The sequence below is a fragment of the Populus trichocarpa genome, chromosome 18, assembly GCF_000002775.5.
Source record: "Populus trichocarpa isolate Nisqually-1 chromosome 18, P.trichocarpa_v4.1, whole genome shotgun sequence".
NCBI lineage: Eukaryota > Viridiplantae > Streptophyta > Magnoliopsida > Malpighiales > Salicaceae > Populus > Populus trichocarpa.
Genome location: NC_037302.2, coordinates 15,198,191 through 15,215,907, shown reverse-complemented (window position 1 = coordinate 15,215,907; position 17,717 = coordinate 15,198,191). Strand labels below are relative to the sequence as shown.

Sequence of the window (17,717 nt, the reverse complement as noted above, 5' to 3'; positions counted from 1 at the left end):
TGTATCATCACATCACACAGGATCCACATGTCAACCTAACTACGTATAGGATATGGCCAAATGCACTCTCTAAGCTGAACATACCTCCAGCACAAATATTACTCAGGATTCTCTTTGCAAGTCTTCCAATTTCACTGGTCCTGCTGAAGAGGTTACATCCCTCATTGTCTGGGACAACTAAGTTTCCAGCCCTGAAAGGTATGAGCAAAAATCTCGTCAAAATAAAAGATAATGGCCATTGCTTTTTGGTAATAAGAGTGCTCCTTAACATTTTTGAAGTTATTTTGTAAGGAATCACAAGAATTAAACATGTATTTACATGGACAAACTCTAAGTTTTGTTGGTAATATTTTGGGCTTAAATTATTAAACCTAACCCAAAAGAAAAGAAAGCAGACATTGCTTACCCAATTCATGTCACTGTTTGGGCTTGAATTATTCGGAAATGCATTGTTTCGAGATGGTGAGGCTAGGCCGTTTTGTTGTGGTAATTCATCGGCTCCTAATACTATGAAGTATGAACCATTACTAATAAAACATGAACAATTTATTAGGTTAAGAAAGAATATTATAACTATATTACTAATTACTTTTTTAAAATTAATTTTTTTTTAATAATGGAGAATTATATTGAATAAACCAGAATACCATCAAGACTATGATATACTGATTATCAGAGCAGAGTAATAAAATCGAACATGAAAAAAGCTAGAAGAAAAATAACTTCTTACAAAAGACTACAAACAATCACTCATCACCAATTATACCATTTCAAAATACCATAGAACCTCTAAACAAATCATTCCCACTATATGAGAAATCACCATTGAATGCCTTCAACCAAAGAGCAAGAATGAGCCGAAACATTACATTAAACTTCCCTTTAACCATTACACTCCACTGTAAAATCACCTGATCAATTGATTTTGGTATACATCCAAAAATTCCAGACCGGTTCAGAAAGCGTTGCCAGATCCTCCAAGATTCGAAGCAGTGAAGGAAAAGATGATTAACATGCTCAGTTTCTTCCTCACAAAAAAGGACATACTGCTTGGCTATGAGTCATTAAATCTTGGCATGCTAAAAAACCCCTTGTACTCACTCTGTCTTGGAGAAGTAGCCATATGAATATTTCAACCTTTCCACAAAAGTGGTGTGAATGAGAATGTTCCTGGAAATACTATTCTGGCAATTATATTACTGCAAGTCTTGACTGTGTAGGCCCCTTGTCTGTCACATTCTCACATTTTCTTATCCTCTTTGTTTAACCCCATCTAACATTTGAATAAGTTGTTGTAATTGAACTTCTTCTGATGGCCTTAGCCGCCTCTTCCAGTTAAACTGCCGTAGTCATTGATCCATATCATATTCCCCTATATCAGCCAACCTAGAAGATGGCACAACAGACAAGGAGTTTAGTCCTGGAAAAAATTCTCTTAACGGCCTATGTTGTAGTCACTTATCTGTCAAAAATTAATGCTTCTCCCATTGCCAATCTGGAACTAGCATCCATTCTCTTTAAAGTCGATGTTGTTTCTAAAACTATGTTTATTATTGAGCATATAGCTTTCCATGTTTCCAAAAGAGGAACCTTAAGAGATGGGAGGCCATTGACACAAGTAGCCTGATACTTTTTGCTAATAAGTTCTTGCCTTTCTCCTGGATTATGTTCTTCTAGTCTCCAAAGCCATTTAAAAGGCATTGTGCTTTTCTTGCCTTGTAGTCAACCAGCGCCCAGACCCCCTCTACTTTTTCCTCTAACTACCTGCCGAGCTACCTTATAAATTTTTCTATCACTAGAGGCCCAGCCCACAGATAACCGTTGTTGGATCGGATTAATAACTTCAGCAACTCCCTTGGGCATTAAAAAGACTGACATGTAATATAAAGGAAGAGAGGACAATATAGTTTTAGGAAGACAAACTCTCCCTTGGGCAAGTATAAATGTAGTTTATCACAAGCTTCCAAGGGGAAAGTCTTCAACATTCCCTGGGGCAAACAACATCCTCTGCACCTCATCTTCAACAATACATTCTGCAGTTGCAGCAGAACTGTAAGTTATGATATAACGAAGATTCCCTTATCTGATTCTAGAATCCAGTGAACCTGGTGATTCCACCTCACGTTCATCCATGTCCCAACTGTCTATCAAGCAATCAATCAGTTCCTTATTCATTGCTTGTCCATTACACTTTCCAGCTACAACTCTTTTCACACCTGCAACCTTAAGAGTTCCACCAGTACTGGACTCTGTTTTATCATCTTCCACGTTTATTACGCTGTCAGCCTTGGATTCTGTTGCATCATCTTCCTTCTCAGCATGAGACTAAAGGCTTTCATATTGTTTCACTTTATTGAGGTAAGCATCAACAATTGCTATTATTTTATGGCGGAAAATCTTTCCATTTTATCCAAGTTGTTATCTTGATGGTACTAAGCCTAGGTGCATCGTTCTGTATTGTAGTTTTAAGATTTAAATGAGTTTATCTAATTTATCAACCATTGCAAATGCATGCTCAAGCATTCAAACTATCATTGTAACAATTGATAGTCTCAATTCCATCAAAAAAGAGATTTGGTCAAATTTTGGTAAATTTTTAGTCTCAATTCCATTTTAAAAGTTTGGTTTGTAACAATCATTGTAATTTCAAATTTCCATACTCCTTCCATTTAAGCAAGTAAAAATAACAGAGAACATGTATAAATATCAGTGTTGTTTCAAATTTTATGTAAGATATTACAGTTTCGTTCAGAAAATGAGAAAGAATAATAAAAATCCTCAAATTCTACCACCTTCAATTCTCATTCATCAACAACAACAACACATTCAAACAAAGTAATCAATAGGGTTTTAGAGACACCACACTGCTTCATCAACACCCTCATCTTTGCAGAATCATCCCACCTTCTCATATTTGCACATATCTTAGATGAGATAACATAGTTTCCCGAATTTGATAGCTCCATCTCTAGAAACAATTGAGTTGCCATCATGCATTTTTTTTTTCCATGAGTTGGGTCCGTTAGACCATTGCCACCATCCATTTTTCTTCAAGATCGGTCCGTTGGATGGTGCCATCATGCATTTTTGCATGAGTTGGGTCTCTTAGACCATTGCCATCATGCATTTCTTCTTAAAAGATATCCAGATTAAAAGTATAAAGAAATTATTTATATATAATGTGACTTTTAAGTATGTTTTTGATATTGTGGTGTAAAATATTTTTTAAAAATGCTATTTTTCTACGGGACGGGTCCGTTAGACCGTTGCCATCATGCAGTGTTTTTCTACAGGATGGGTCCGTTAGCTGGGCAAGTCCTCTATAAAAGCCTGAACCTCCTCGCTGCCCTTCGCAAGAGATTGTTATGTTGTAACAATTGATCAGCATTTATATTTGATTAAGATGGGGCTGTTCCTTCAGATGTTGATGGTTTTAGTGATGATGGCTTCCTTGCAAGGATGGCTGCCTCTTTGTTGCTTGGGGGAAGAGAGAATCGCTCTCTTGCAGCTCAAAGATGCTCTTCACTATCCCAATGGCACATCCCTACCCTCCTGGATAAAAGGCCACGCTCACTGTTGTGATTGGGAAAGTATTATCTGCAGCAGCAGTACAGGTCGAGTCACCGCACTCGTTCTTGACAGCACAAGGAATCAGGAACTGGGAGATTGGTACTTAAATGCCTCATTGTTTCTTCCTTTCCAAGAACTCGACGCTCTTTACTTGTCAGATAATCTTATAGCTGGTTGGGTTAAGAACAAAGGTTTGCTCTCGTATTACAAAATATTTAGAAGTTGAAATGCGATTAGTTTTTTGAAATTAATCATATAAGGTGTTGTTTAACAGAAGAAAATAGAAAACATATTTTGATTATTAAAACAACGAAAGATGATTTGTTGTTTTTCTTTTAATTCCTTACTTTATTAATATAATCATACAAAACCAGACCGTAACAATTACTTCTTTTATTTTCACTCTTTCACCAGCTCAACCTCTTTACATGAAGTCACTGTAGCAATTACATGCCTCTTCATCAATAATAATTAAATTATTTCAATAATATCTTTTTTCATTCTTTACATGAAGTCTTAGTCTTAATTTTTTTTTTTTTTTTTTGATATAGATAGTTATGAACTACTGAGATTGAGCAATTTGGAGCACCTTGACTTGAGATATAATTGCTTCGATAACAGTTGTCGCACGTATGCGGCATCACGGTGATTGTCCACTCTTGTAATGTATCTGACAAATATGAAAAGACGAGAAATTCTTGTTTTTTATCAATGGAAGGAGAGAATGAGACTCGCCACTTAGTATTTTAGTCACTAGAAACCCTAACTAATCTCAGAGATCGGGCATGGAGACTGATTGTGTAAAGGGAAGGTATTAACACCTCAAATATGTCCTACCGAAGGTAAGTTGCATTATTTAATTGTCTGATAAAAAACTAAGGTTCTGTCATGTTTTCTTCGTAAGGAGATCCTTATCTTGTTGAGTAAAAGCCTAACCGTTCTAATGTCTATATGAAAGAACTATCTTTTTAATATCGGGAATACATTTTATGTATAAATTCATAATCTCAGATACTAAAAAGAAAAAAATATTTTTTGGGTGTTGTTTGAAATATTGGTCTAGTTCTCATGGTTTTAATAAACTAGTTATTAAAGCCAAAATGCATGCTAAAACATATATTTTTTGAATTTTTGTTGTATGAAAATACGATATGATTTTTTTTTATATTTGAGAGACTTTGTCGTATGCATGAAAACAATATATTTATTTTGTTTTATAATTTTTTGCAATTTTTCTATGAAAATTGAGTATTTTAATACTAGATTTGTATCTTTACGGTATAACGATAACACCATAAGTTTTGAAAGGATTTTTAAAAAAATTTCTAGTTTTTTTTTAACTGAATCGGACGAGCTCATCCATTTTAATTTAGGCCGGACCAGCTAATAGCGGAAAACCTACATATGTCCTTTTGTAGAGATGGTTGGAGCCTTTGTTTGGTAAATAGAGCCAGGAGAGAGAGAAATGAGGGGGGAGAGAGAGAGAGACGGGAGAGTTGTGTGTTAAATTGTAAGTTGGTGTGAATTATAGAATGAGGCAGTTATATATATATACATATATTAGTGTGGCATGTAATGTTAGGTATGCTAATTATGAATTAGAGACCGTCCTGGCAATAAACCTGGTTCCTGCGGGATTCCAAAGGTTTTTTTTTTTTTTTTTGCTTGGGTGAACTTTATTTTTTTGTCCTTGTAGATTTATTAAATTCCAATTAGTACTTTGTTAGTGTGTTTCCCTTTTTTTTTTTCCCAGTAGCTGTAATATTTCTTTTTCATACCTAATTATAAGTATTGAGAACTTTATTGAATTTGATTATATGAAGATTTTGTTTGAGAATTGAGGAGGAGGGTATTTGAGGAATTAAGGGAGAATTTGCATATGCAGCAAGGGATATGAGTTTCAACATTAATGAGAGGAAAGAATACCCCTTGGATTTTTTTTTAAAAGTTAAAAACAGAAGAGTCCTCGGGGGACAAGCCACAATCAACGTGTATTGTCAAACGTGGAGGCTTTCGTTTTTCAAGGAGGTAAGATTAATTTAATTAAGAACATAAAAGCAGAAAGAAAAAGAAGAAAGCCTGAAGCAAAGGGGGTTACTGTACGCAAGGATTAAACTTAAAAACGACACGCTTCCTTTCTCTACCCACCAATTCTTTTCTTATTTCAGCAAGTTTCTTTCTCTGGTCGACGTATCTTAACCGTCTGTTTTTTGTTTGTTGTTCAATTGAGGATATGTAGATTGTTCCGTTTGATCCTCTGTCCTTGGATCATGTATGGGTGTTTTTGACATGTACTTATTTCATTCATAATAAAGTACTTTCCATTATTAGTGCTTTATTTTTCAATCCAAACCTCGGTTTTTTACCTGGATCAATTTGAATCTAGGTACCTGCATTCTTCATAATCTGAAAGAAGTACCAAAATCTAGTGTTTCAGGTACTCTGTCATCTTGCCTGTTCTTGTGGAGCTTTCTCAGTTGCCATTACTTTTTTTTTATCTTGTAATGAAGTCTTGGGAAACATTTTTCATGCTTAACTTTATATATTTCCATTTTCAGATTGCTAAAGTTAAATTTTTGTATGGAATTCGTTTATTGAGTGGAAAGAGCTATGGGGAGTTTGGATGCAAATGAAGATGGTTTGTTAGATCTTTGAATTGGTGTGTGGATTCTGGAAAGCTTTGCATCCTAGACATTGAGGTAATTAACATCTTTGACTCTTAATTTTGAACCAATCCAGATTACAATTCTTCTTGTTGCCATTCTAATTTGCCAGGGAAAGAAAGAATATGCTCTTTCACTCGTCCGTGTCAGATAAATTCTAGTTGTGATGTGTGTTTCATTATGAGTCTTCTTCTACAGAAATATGATGATATTCTATGACACTGACTCAGGGTTGAAGAATAAAGCTATGCACTATCTAGAGAGAGTTAAGCTGCTACTACCAGCCGAGGAGGCTGCTGATAGACTTGCAGGTAGTATGCTTGCTTTTAAATAAAGCTCGGGAGTGATAATAACCAGAGTATTCAATTTTTAGCTGTTCCTTATGATCCACAATCCATGTTTGTTATTATTATTACAGTTATTATTAAGAATTGAAGCTGCAAAGCGGGGGAAAGAGAAAGAAAGCCTTACCTGGAGCTGCTACTTAAAGACGAAGACGATGGTGATGGAGGGCTGGCTAACCAATGTTACTTTCTTAAAAGATGCTGGATACAGACGTGACATCTTCCCTTCATACTCAACTCAACTGGAGTATTTATTTTTATATAATCCTCCATCTTGAACTTCTTGAAAATCTCCATTCCTAACTTATCTTGGCTTATAAAAAATTTATCCTCTTCTTGTTTCATCTTAATCCCCAAGTAGTATTTGTTATGGAAAAGAAAGGAGACATTCCTTACCCAATTCATGTCATTGTTAACTATTGTATAACAAAATTATTAAATATTGTATATATAGATATTGACAACCTAACAACAAACAAAAAAATACACTGAATTTTTGTCAAAAGGCTAAGAGGAAAATTTTACTATAACAGAAAGTAGTATAGTCTTGAAGAATTCTTAAATCCTGTGTAACTTGAATTCATAACATAACTCAAAGAAAAGAAAATCAAGATCCCAAAGCGGGAGCAAATTACACCAACACTTTGTTCCAATTTCCAAAATCCATTCCGAATCACTAATCATCATCAATGACGAACAAGACAATCTTGATAAATGAGATTTTACTCTGTAATTTTAATGTATAGCTATCAACGACCTGAAACATGCAAATTAAAATTCAAAGTGTGAGCATTGAATTTCTTGTCAGTTTACACCTTTCTGTGGTGTTTCCTCTTTCCATTGATTGAAGAGCGTCTAAAAGGAAAAACTGAAGAGGCAAAAGTTCTGTTGTACAGTGGAAAAGAGCATGAGAAATACACAAAAACAGAGATGCATGAATCCTTCTCCACTAGCAGCTCTCGTCCATCGGATCATTGTGGTTTCAAGACTGATGCCCAATCATTGCCCTCTTTGTTGTGGCAAAAGTTCTGCAGAGGCCACTGTGAGTCCTTGATACAGGAGTCCATTTACCTTCTTTTTTTTTTCTTTCTGCTCATCAGACATGTACATGCTTCATTTAAGGAAACTATCTATACACAACCGCGCTAAGTTATTTCTGCTTCTGCTTCTTCTTCTGTTTTTTTTTAATAATAGTCGAGTATTATTATAGAAAGGCTGTATATTAAGAAATACCTGTGTAAATATTAATAATATCTTTACTTGCCCAAAATTAGCAGAGGTCATATCCCGCTAATTTTGGATCACGGCTTCAAAACCTTAATAGTAGGATTGATAGCAAGTTATGGTTGTATATATACTATATTGTTTGATCTATGAAACACAACAAAGTTCAAACCATTTAGTCACTTATTTTTATGATGGTATCAGAGCAGTATCTCGGTATTTGACGCTTTCTACATCTTAGCCGCCTTCAATAACCTTATCCAACCAAATACCACCAGAAACCAAAAACAACAATTCCAAAAATCTCAATATGGATTCATCACATCCATACTTTGTTCATCAATCAGATCACCCCGGTCTCATGCTCGTTCCAATAAAGTTGAACGGCACCAATTACCCATCTTGGAGTAAATCAATGATTCATGCTCTCACAGCCAAGAACAAAGTTGGCTTTATAAATGGAACCATTCAACCTCCTTCAGAAACTGAACAACCAACAGAGTATGCTCTCTGGAATCGATGCAACAGTATGATTTTATCATAGCTTGCTCACTCGGTGGAACATGATTTGGCCAAAGCAGTCGTCCATGCCAAGACTGTTCATCAAGTGTGGCAGGATTTTAAAAATCAGTTCTCACAAAAGAATGCTCCAACCATATATCAGATACAAAAATCCATCGCTTCTCTCTCATAAGGCACCATGACAATTTCAAACTATTACAAGAAACTCAAAGATCTCTGGGATGAATTAGAAACACATCAAACCCCTGTCACATGTAACGAGATGAACGCACACAGTGCACAAAAGGAAGAAGATCGAATGATGCAATTCTTGATGGGTCTCAAGGACAATTACAATGGTGTTCGTACAACATCCTTATGATGTCTCCATTACCTAATGTTCGTCTAGCCTATTCACTAGTCATTCAAGATGAGACTCAGCGACAGGTAACATCAGCATCAACAGAGAATTTTTCTATTGTAGCTGCAATTCATAGCAGATCTAACAATATGTCGAATAATTCTACAAACAAACACTGTGAGCATTGTGATAGAAACGGTCACAAAATTGAAGAATGCCAGACCCTTAAATTTCATTGCAACTATTGTGACAAGAGAGGACACACTGAGGATCGATGTTAATTTAAAAATGGGACATGGGTACCCAATGACACAGGAACTCAAGCCAGTAGACACAACCAATCCAAGCAATAACGTCAAGGATCGAAAGGGAACACCAATCCGTGTGGGTCGTTTCCTGCTGCTCACACAGTAGACATAGCTCCAGTGTATAGGGGCCAGTCACATGGCTTCAGCGCGTCAACCCAGCTAGCCTCTCAATCCAATCTCTTACATGAGATCTCTGCAGAGCAACTCCAGCAACTAGCACAAGCTGTTTCTATGATAAGTTCAACTCATTCCTCTGATAATAGCAATGCTTATGCTAATACTGCAGGTTTGGCTCCTTTTTTCAACCCTTCCATAAATTCTGTGTTCACCAAACCTTGGATTTTAGATAGTGGAACCATTGATCACATCACTTATGACTCCATAATTTTCATTAAAGCTGAATCATCACTTCCCATTGTTAATTTACCCATGGGTTCCCCATTCACTTCCACTGGCACCATACCATTTAATTCAAATATCACATTAGACAAAGTTTTATGTGTTCATCTTTTCGCCTAAATCTCATGTCTGTCAGCAAACTCACTCATTCTCTAAATTGTTGTGCCATTTTATTCCCCACCTTCTGTGTCTTGTAGGACTTGGCTACGGGGAAGATGATTGGCTCGGGTAAACAGAGTGATGGTCTCTATTACATGTCTCCATTATAACGAACACCTGCCTCATATCAAGTTTCCATTTCCTCTCATTTATGGCACATGAGACTTGGACACCCATCTCCTCCTCGTCTTAGACTAGCTTCTCTATTATTGCCTTCCAAAACTATTTCCTCTAATAATAATTGTAGTGTTTGTCCCATGGCCAAAGAAACGAGACTGTCATTCCCTCTCAGTTTAATCTCCACTAAAACTTCATTTGATTTGTTACATTGTGATATTTGGGGTCCACATAAAATTCCCACACATTCAGGAGCACGTTTCTTTCTTACCACCATTGTGGATGATTTCACTAGGTGCACATGGATATTTTTTATGCAACATAAATCTGAAACCCAAAACCTCCTCAAATCTTTTGTCGTTTTTGCTCAAACTCAATTTCATGCCAACATTAAAACCATTCGGGTAGACAATGGATCAGAGTTTTTCTCTATGAGGGAATTTTTTCAGAATCATGGTATTGCATATCAACATACTTGTGTTTACACTCCTCAACAAAATAGAGTTGTAGAATGCAAGTATCGTCACATTCTAACCGTCACACATGCATTACTTTTTCAGTCTCATCTACCCCTTATTTTCTGGGGTGATTGTGTCTTGACCGCTGTCTATCTCATTAACCGATTACCCTCCCCGTTACTCTCGAATAAATCACCTTTTGAGTTTTTATACAACCGCCCCCCCTCATTCGATCACTTGAGAGTCTTTGGTTGCCTCTGTTATGCAACTGTTGTCCATCCTATTCAAAAATTTGAACCCCGCGCCACACGTTGTGTCTTTGTTGGATATCCTACTGGCCAAAAGGGTTACAAACTCTACAATTTAGAGACAAACAAATTCTTTGTCAGCCGTGATGTTCGATTCTGTGAACATTCCTTCCCTTTCTCTCAGTTTCCTGCCTCATCTACCTCTCAAACTCCTCCACTTTCCTCTGCTTTCTTGGACAACTGGACATCCACGCCTTATATACCCAACCCACCAGTCCATCCACCTAACCCAAATGGCAACCCATCACATGCATCTGATATACCCCCTCTCCTATCCCACCTTCGTCCCCCATACACATCCCCTCACATGAGCTGTCACCACCCATTCCATCCACCCCTACTCATCCAGATCAGCCCATCATTCCCCTTACCCCTCCCTGTCAGTCCACTCGTACTAAACATCCTCTAGCATGGCATGCAGACTACCACATGTTCAACCACGTCAATCACTCAACCTTAATGCCTCGTTATGCATCAAGTACTCAATATCCTCTTTCTCATTTCCTTACTTATTCACGTTTATCTTCTGCCCATTGTGCCTTTCTTGCTAAGATTACAGGTCACACAGAACCTACATCATATGCCCAGGCCATTCTTGACCCACATTGGCGTCATGCTATGACTGCAGAATTAGAAGCTCTGCAACACAATAACACCTGGAGTTTGGTTCCACTGCTCGCTGGTCATAAACCAATCGGCTGCAAATGGGTCTATAAAATCAAACACAGGTCTGACGGAACTATTGAACGTTATAAGGCTCGGCTTGTTGCCAAATGCTACACTCAAGTTGAGGGCATTGATTATCAAGAGACTTTCTCCCCTACCGCCAAACTTACTACCCTACGTTTTCTTCTTGCTGTTGTTGTTGCTCGTCATTGGTTCATCCACCAATTGGACGTGCAGAATGCTTTTTTGCATGGCAATTTACATGAAGTGGTGTACATGGAGCCCCCTCTTGGTCTTCGCCAACAGGGGGAGAATGTTGTGTGTCGGCTTAACAAGTCACTCTATACCCTCAAACAAGCTTCTAGAAACTGGTTTTCCACCTTCTCAGATACTATTCAGCAAGCCCGCTACCCACAGTCTAAAGCTAATTATTCTTTTTTTACCAAGGCTCAAGACACTTCATTTACTGCAGTTCTGATCTACGTTGACGACATACTTCTCACAGGAAATAATCTTCAAGAAACGGAACGTCTCAAAAAGTTCCTTCTCAAACGTTTCCGCATCAAAGATCTCGGAGATTTGAAATATTTTTTGGGCATCGAATTCTCTCGTTCTAAGAAAGGCATCTTCATGTCTCAAAGAAAGTATGCACTCGATATTTTACAAGATTCAGGACTTCTAGCTGCACATCCAGACAAGTTCCCAATGGAACAGAACTTGAAACTCACTCCCACAGATGGAACATTACTGGATGATCCATCAAAATACAGGAGACTAGTTGGTCGATTGATCTACCTTACTATCACTAGGCCTGATATAGTCTATCATGTTCAAACGTTAAGTGAATTCATACATCAGCCCCGCAAATCTCATTGGGATACCGCCATACGGGTCCTTAAATACATCAAAGGGACTCCAGGTCAGGGTTTGTTATTTTTTGCCACTAACAATCTTACATTAAAGGCTTTTTGTGATTCAGATTGGGGAGGTTGTCGTGCAACGAGGAGATCAGTTACAGGATACTGTATTTTTCTTGGAAATTCACTCATCTCATGGAAATCTAAGAAACAAGCCAATGTTTCAAGGTCATCAGCAGAAGATGAATATCGAGCCATGGCCAACACATGTTTGGAGCTGACTTGGTTACTCTTTATACTACAGGATTTAAAAATCCCACAAACAGCTCCTGCACCATTATTCTGTGATAATCAAGCAGCTTCACATATTGCAGCTAATACTGTTTTCCATGAACGTACAAAACATATCGAAATTGATTGTCACATAGTTCGAGAAAAACTACAAGCCGGAGTGATTAGTCCTTCATATGTACCTACACGCTTCCAATTGGCAGATATTTTTACAAAGGCATTGAGGAAGGATCAGTTTGTGGCATTGCGCAACAAGTTGGGACTTCATGATATTCACTCTCCAACTTGAGGGAGAGTATTAAGAAATACATGTGTAAATCTTTGTCGCACCCGACATCGCGGCGGCCTTAAATTTTTTTTAAATCTTTGGAAAGAACGGATTTCTGGCATCCTGTTCTTTAATGAGGATATTCTTTGTTTAAGGAGTCGCCACCTAGTATTATGGTCACTAGGAACCCTAACTGGTCAACAGAGATTCCATGGTACGAGACTGGTTACGCAAAAGGGAAAATATTATCACCCCTTAAGCGTCCTGCTTAAGGCAGGCTGCATTGCTGACTTTGTCATAAATTGCTAATGTTTTGTTGGTTTATGCTACGGTGGTTTTGCGTGTAATATTCCTGACTCTGGCGTCAGTGAATATTTAAAACAAAATAAATTTAAATCAGCTATTTTTTATTCCTGACTCTGGCATCAGTGAATAAAAAAATCAAATAAATTTATTTTTACGCATCACACAAAAAATAAATAAATTTAAATCAATATTTTTTTTATTCCCGACTCTGGCGTCAATGAATAAATAAATAAAAATAAATTTATTTTTACGCATGCACATATTTTTTTATATTTTTTCTAGCTAAATAAAATACAACGAATAAAAATAATATAAATTTAAACTGGTATTTTTATTCCTGACTCTGGCGTCAGTGAATAAACCAATAAATTTACATTATTTTTATTCATGCATGCACATTTTTTTATTTTTTTTATTTTTCTGCTTTTTATTTTTTTATTTTTTTGGGCTGGGCCCAGCTCAGCCCATGTGGGCTGGACTCAGCCAGCCCGGCCCGGTCACTGGCCCAAAGCCAGTGACCCGGCTGGGCAAAAAAATCTAAAAGCACGCGTGAAATGAATTCACGCGTGCATGAACACTGTGTGAAGGTAATTAAATTACCTTCGCACAGTGTTCTTGTAACAATTCAATTTGAAATGAAGATGCAAAAGGGGATGAAGAAACAGGCGTACCTGCTGGCGAGGCGTAGCTAAAAACGATGGCGCACTGTGCTGGACGACGACACTGCCTCCTCTTGCTTCTCTTTCTTTTCTTTTGCTTTCTTTATTTCCCGCTGTGCCCACGGTCCTCTCTTCTTTTGTTTGCTCAGTTCTTGAGATGAACGAACTAAGAAGGTAATGGGTATACCGGTTTTCTCTGACTGATTCCGGGTCTTTCCTTTGTCTGCAGGGACAAAAGCAATGGCTAAGCCAATACTCCTATCTGTCCTGCTCCTTTACTTTTCCTTCTCTTTTCTGTGTTTTGTTTTTTTGCTCTGTATTTCTGCTCTCTGTTTTTGCTCTCGTTTTCTCTGTTTTTGGGTTCATCCCCTTCCTTCTGCTCTGCTCTGCCTTTTATAAGGCCCAAAGAGCTTGCCCCTCAAACCAGTCCTGGCTTTGCAGGACTGTTATCCCTCCACGAACGAGATTGTGGGCAGAGAACGTGGTCACGATTGGGTCGGCTTTGCTACCGATTTTCCAGCTTCCCTGTTGAATCGGAATGAAGAAGATGCACGACTGTTCCCCAGCAACGGTGCCGTTTCGACAAAAATGGAAATATTCACTTTGACCCCTAAACAGTTTAAACTTAACAATTGGGATCCTAATCAGTAATAATTGATTTCTAACTGTGCCCTTAGGTTAATTTCAATTAAATCCCTGAATTTATTTAATTAATTAACTCAAAGTTTAATTAAGTCCGCGAACTTATTAATTCTTCTAATTTTATTAATTAAACTAATTCAAATTTTAATTAAATTTTCAAACTTATTAATTCTTTGATTATTGATCAATTAACTCTCAAATTTAATAATCACATTGTCAACTATATTCAATTTTTATTATTTGTGCAAAAATTGGGTTATGACAGTTGCCCCCTCTTTATAATGTTTACGATACAAAGTCATTGGAAAATTTTATTTTCCTTTGACTTAGCAAAGTAAATTTATAAAGAAAAAGGTAGACAAAAATGAAGTTTTGCTTTTCTGAGAGTCTTGAAAACTTCGAAAACAGTAGATTAACAAAAGACCTTAGGATGAGAGCTTGAAGGTGCACTTGAAAGGTGGAGAGGGCTCGAAGGCGTACTCAAAAGGAGGTAGGATAAGAAATGCACTACCTTTGATGAGGTGAGGGCTCGAAGGCGCGCTCGAAAAGGAATGAGGTGAGGGCTCGAAGGCGCACTCATAAGGAGGTAGGATAGAAAATGCACTACCTTTGATGGTCGAGGGCTCGAAGGCGCGCTCGAAAAGGAATGAGGTGGGGGCTTGAAGGCGCACTCAAAAGGAGGTAGGATAGAAAATGCACTACCTTTGATGGTCGAGGGCTCGAATGCGCGCTAAAAAAGAAGGTAGGATAGGAAATGCACTACCTTTGATGGTCGAGGGCTCGAAGGCGCGCTCGAAAAAAAAATGAGGTGAGGGCTCGAAGGCGCACTCAAAAGGAGGTAGGATAGAAAATGCACTACCTTTGATGGTCGAGGACTCGAAGGCGCGCTCGAAAAGAAATAAGACGAGGGCTCGAAGGCGCGCTCGAATTGAGATAAGACGAGGGCTCGAAGGCGCGCTCGAATGGAGGTAGGATAGGAAATGCACTACCTATGATGGTCGAGGGCTCAAAGGCGCGCTCGAAAACAAATAAGACGAGGGCTCGAAGGCGCGCTCGAATGGAGATAAAACGAGGGCTCGAAGGCGCGCTCGAATGGAAGTAGGATAGGAAATGCACTACCTATGATGGTCGAGGGCTCGAAGGCGCGCTCGAAAATAAATAAGACGAGGGATCGAATGCACGCTCGAATGGAGGTAGGATAGGAAATGCACTACCTATGATGGTCGAGGGCTCAAAGGCGCGCTCGAAAATAAATAAGACGAGGGCTCGAAGGCGCGCTCGAATGGAGGTAGGATAGGAAATGCCCTACCTTTGATGGTCGAGGGCTCGAAGGCGCGCTCGAATGGAGATAAGACGAGGGCTCGAAGGCGCGCTCAAATGGAGGTATGATAGGAAATGCACTACCTTTGATGGTCGAGGGCTCGAAGGAGCTCTCGAAAAGAAATAAGACGAGGGCTCAACGGCGCGCTCGAATGGAGGTAGGATATGAAATGCACTACCTTAGGAGTGGAAACTAAAAGGTGGTGGAAAAAATACAGTGATTTTTCTGGTGGCCTAATTCTCATGGGCGGCCTGCCCAGGTTGAAAAATTCTCAAAAGTGATAATTTTTCAAAAGCAATTTCAATGTTCGCCATTTCAAGTTGGCCTTCCACTTGATGAATTCCGTTGGAATTTTCTCTAATGAAATTTGCAAAACTCATTGTCCAATGCCTCAAAATTTAGATGATATGCATGCATCTTTACCTGATTTGAAATATAGGCCCCCATTTCTTCACAGTCTTCTTGTTGCTTGATTGATGAGGACTTGTTATCTCTGATTTGGGTCATCTTCGTCGCTTGGCTTCTAGCCCATTCGAGTTAGCCCATGTAAGTCTATTTCCAGATTTGTTTGCACAACTCAGCCTTTGTGGTGCCTATCGTGACCCACTTGCTTGCTAAAGATTTTCTGACTCATCAAATAATTTGAGAGGATCATTCATTACCCCTCGTCTCACTGCTAAAAAACATTCGGTGTCACTAGCTGAAAGGATTGAGTTGTCTTTTGTAAACCAAAATGCCCCCTTGTCTTGTTCAAGGACATGTTCCTCTCTTTTTCTAGAAGAGATGGATTTTCCTTACACATAATATTGCCCCCTTGTACTGGTCATTGCCCCCAAGTGTGTTCTGTCAGCGATTTAGACAAATAAAGGTTTTAAGGGGCCATTCTCTCATTTCTCTCCTTTTCAGTTTGGTGGAAGAATATGGGTCTAGAATGAATCTTGAAATCTTGATCTTGCATTTTGAAAACAAAAATTATTTTGATGTGAGTCCAATAACAATTTGCTTTTGAAATCTTGCAACTCCTTGGTTATTTTCTTTATTGGAAAAGAGATTATTTACTCTTGTGTTTGGCAATGAGGTCTTCGGTGAAAATATGTCATGAGATGACCTTTTGTTTCGAAGTGAAGGGCTCGAGAAAAAGCTCAAGGTTTTGTATGAGAAAAAACTTGTCTCTTTTTTTGAACATTTATTTTTATCAACATGAATAATAATGAGTAGTTTATTCTTGATATCATGAATCTTATGAAAAAATATACTTTGCATTTTGAGAGCATTGTTTATTGTTCTAGACTGCTTGCTTGCTTGATTAGAAAGGACTTTTACAGGCACATAACATAGGCTGTGGTTTTTGGCTATGAAAGAAAAGGATTCATAAGGCTCAAAGAGTGTTTTAGGGTTTCAAAGACTTAAGATCACTATCAACAGTTTGACTCTTGACGTCATTCATATTTTCTTTTGCCGCTCTTCTTTGATTTGCCCATTTTTTTTCTTTTTTCTTTTTCATTGCTTTGCTAGAGCATACTCACTTTATCTTGGTTATCACTTTTTCTTGTGATTTGGGCATGCCCCCTAGCATTTGAGTTTCTTGGGCTCTTTTGCCTTTTAGCTTTCTCACGGCTTTATTATCTTTCTTGATCATTGAAATTTCACTTGCCCCCAGTGTGGGGTGTGATCCTAGTCGGGATTTTTTATGAAAGAAAAATTATTCAGGCTCAAAAGGGGATCACAAGGGATGTACTTATTTTAGAATGTGAAAGGAATAACAAAGATGGCCTTTCCTCATTTCAAGCGCAAGCAGCTATGATGAATAAACTTTGACCTCATCTAGTGTGATAGTTTGGTCTTTGCAAAGATGCATTTCAAGGGTCATGAGCAACGAGTTCATTACATACCATTATTCATACATTTAAAAACACATGATTCAAGAATCATGGGGGTAAGGGTGTTTATTCATTTTCTTTTTTTTCTTTTCAGAGTTTGGTCACCTCTATGAAGGAGTTGTTGATTCACTTGTCATTCTACAAGTAAAATGTCAAAAATATCGTTTTTGAATAAACATCAAATTATTTTTGAAATCAAAATGCCAGATCAATTTTTCAAAACTCCAATAGGGAAACTAATTTTGGTAAAAGAGATGAATTGTGTCTATGAGATCACGCGAGGCTTCCAAAGTGTATTTGTGAGTTCTTATAAGAAAACTCTCTCAAGAAAATGAATAATGCTTGGTCGTGAACATGATTGAATGACAAACTCATTATTTTCATTAAACCTTTGGAAAATAAGTTCAATAACAAA

The 17,717-nt window shown here is 37.9% G+C and overlaps 1 protein-coding gene and 1 long non-coding RNA gene across 2 annotated transcripts in view; both read left to right on the top strand.

Moving 5' to 3' along the window:
* LOC18101666 (receptor like protein 21) overlaps nt 1-17,717 on the top strand; it is a 58,535-nt gene that overhangs the window by 6,908 nt on the left and 33,910 nt on the right. The gene's annotated exons all lie outside the window — the stretch shown is intronic.
* Nucleotides 5,473-7,026, top strand: LOC112325854 (uncharacterized). Its single transcript, XR_002979699.2, has 4 exons — nt 5,473-6,007; nt 6,129-6,269; nt 6,464-6,544; nt 6,652-7,026. It is a non-coding gene; the product is annotated as an uncharacterized LOC112325854 (long non-coding RNA).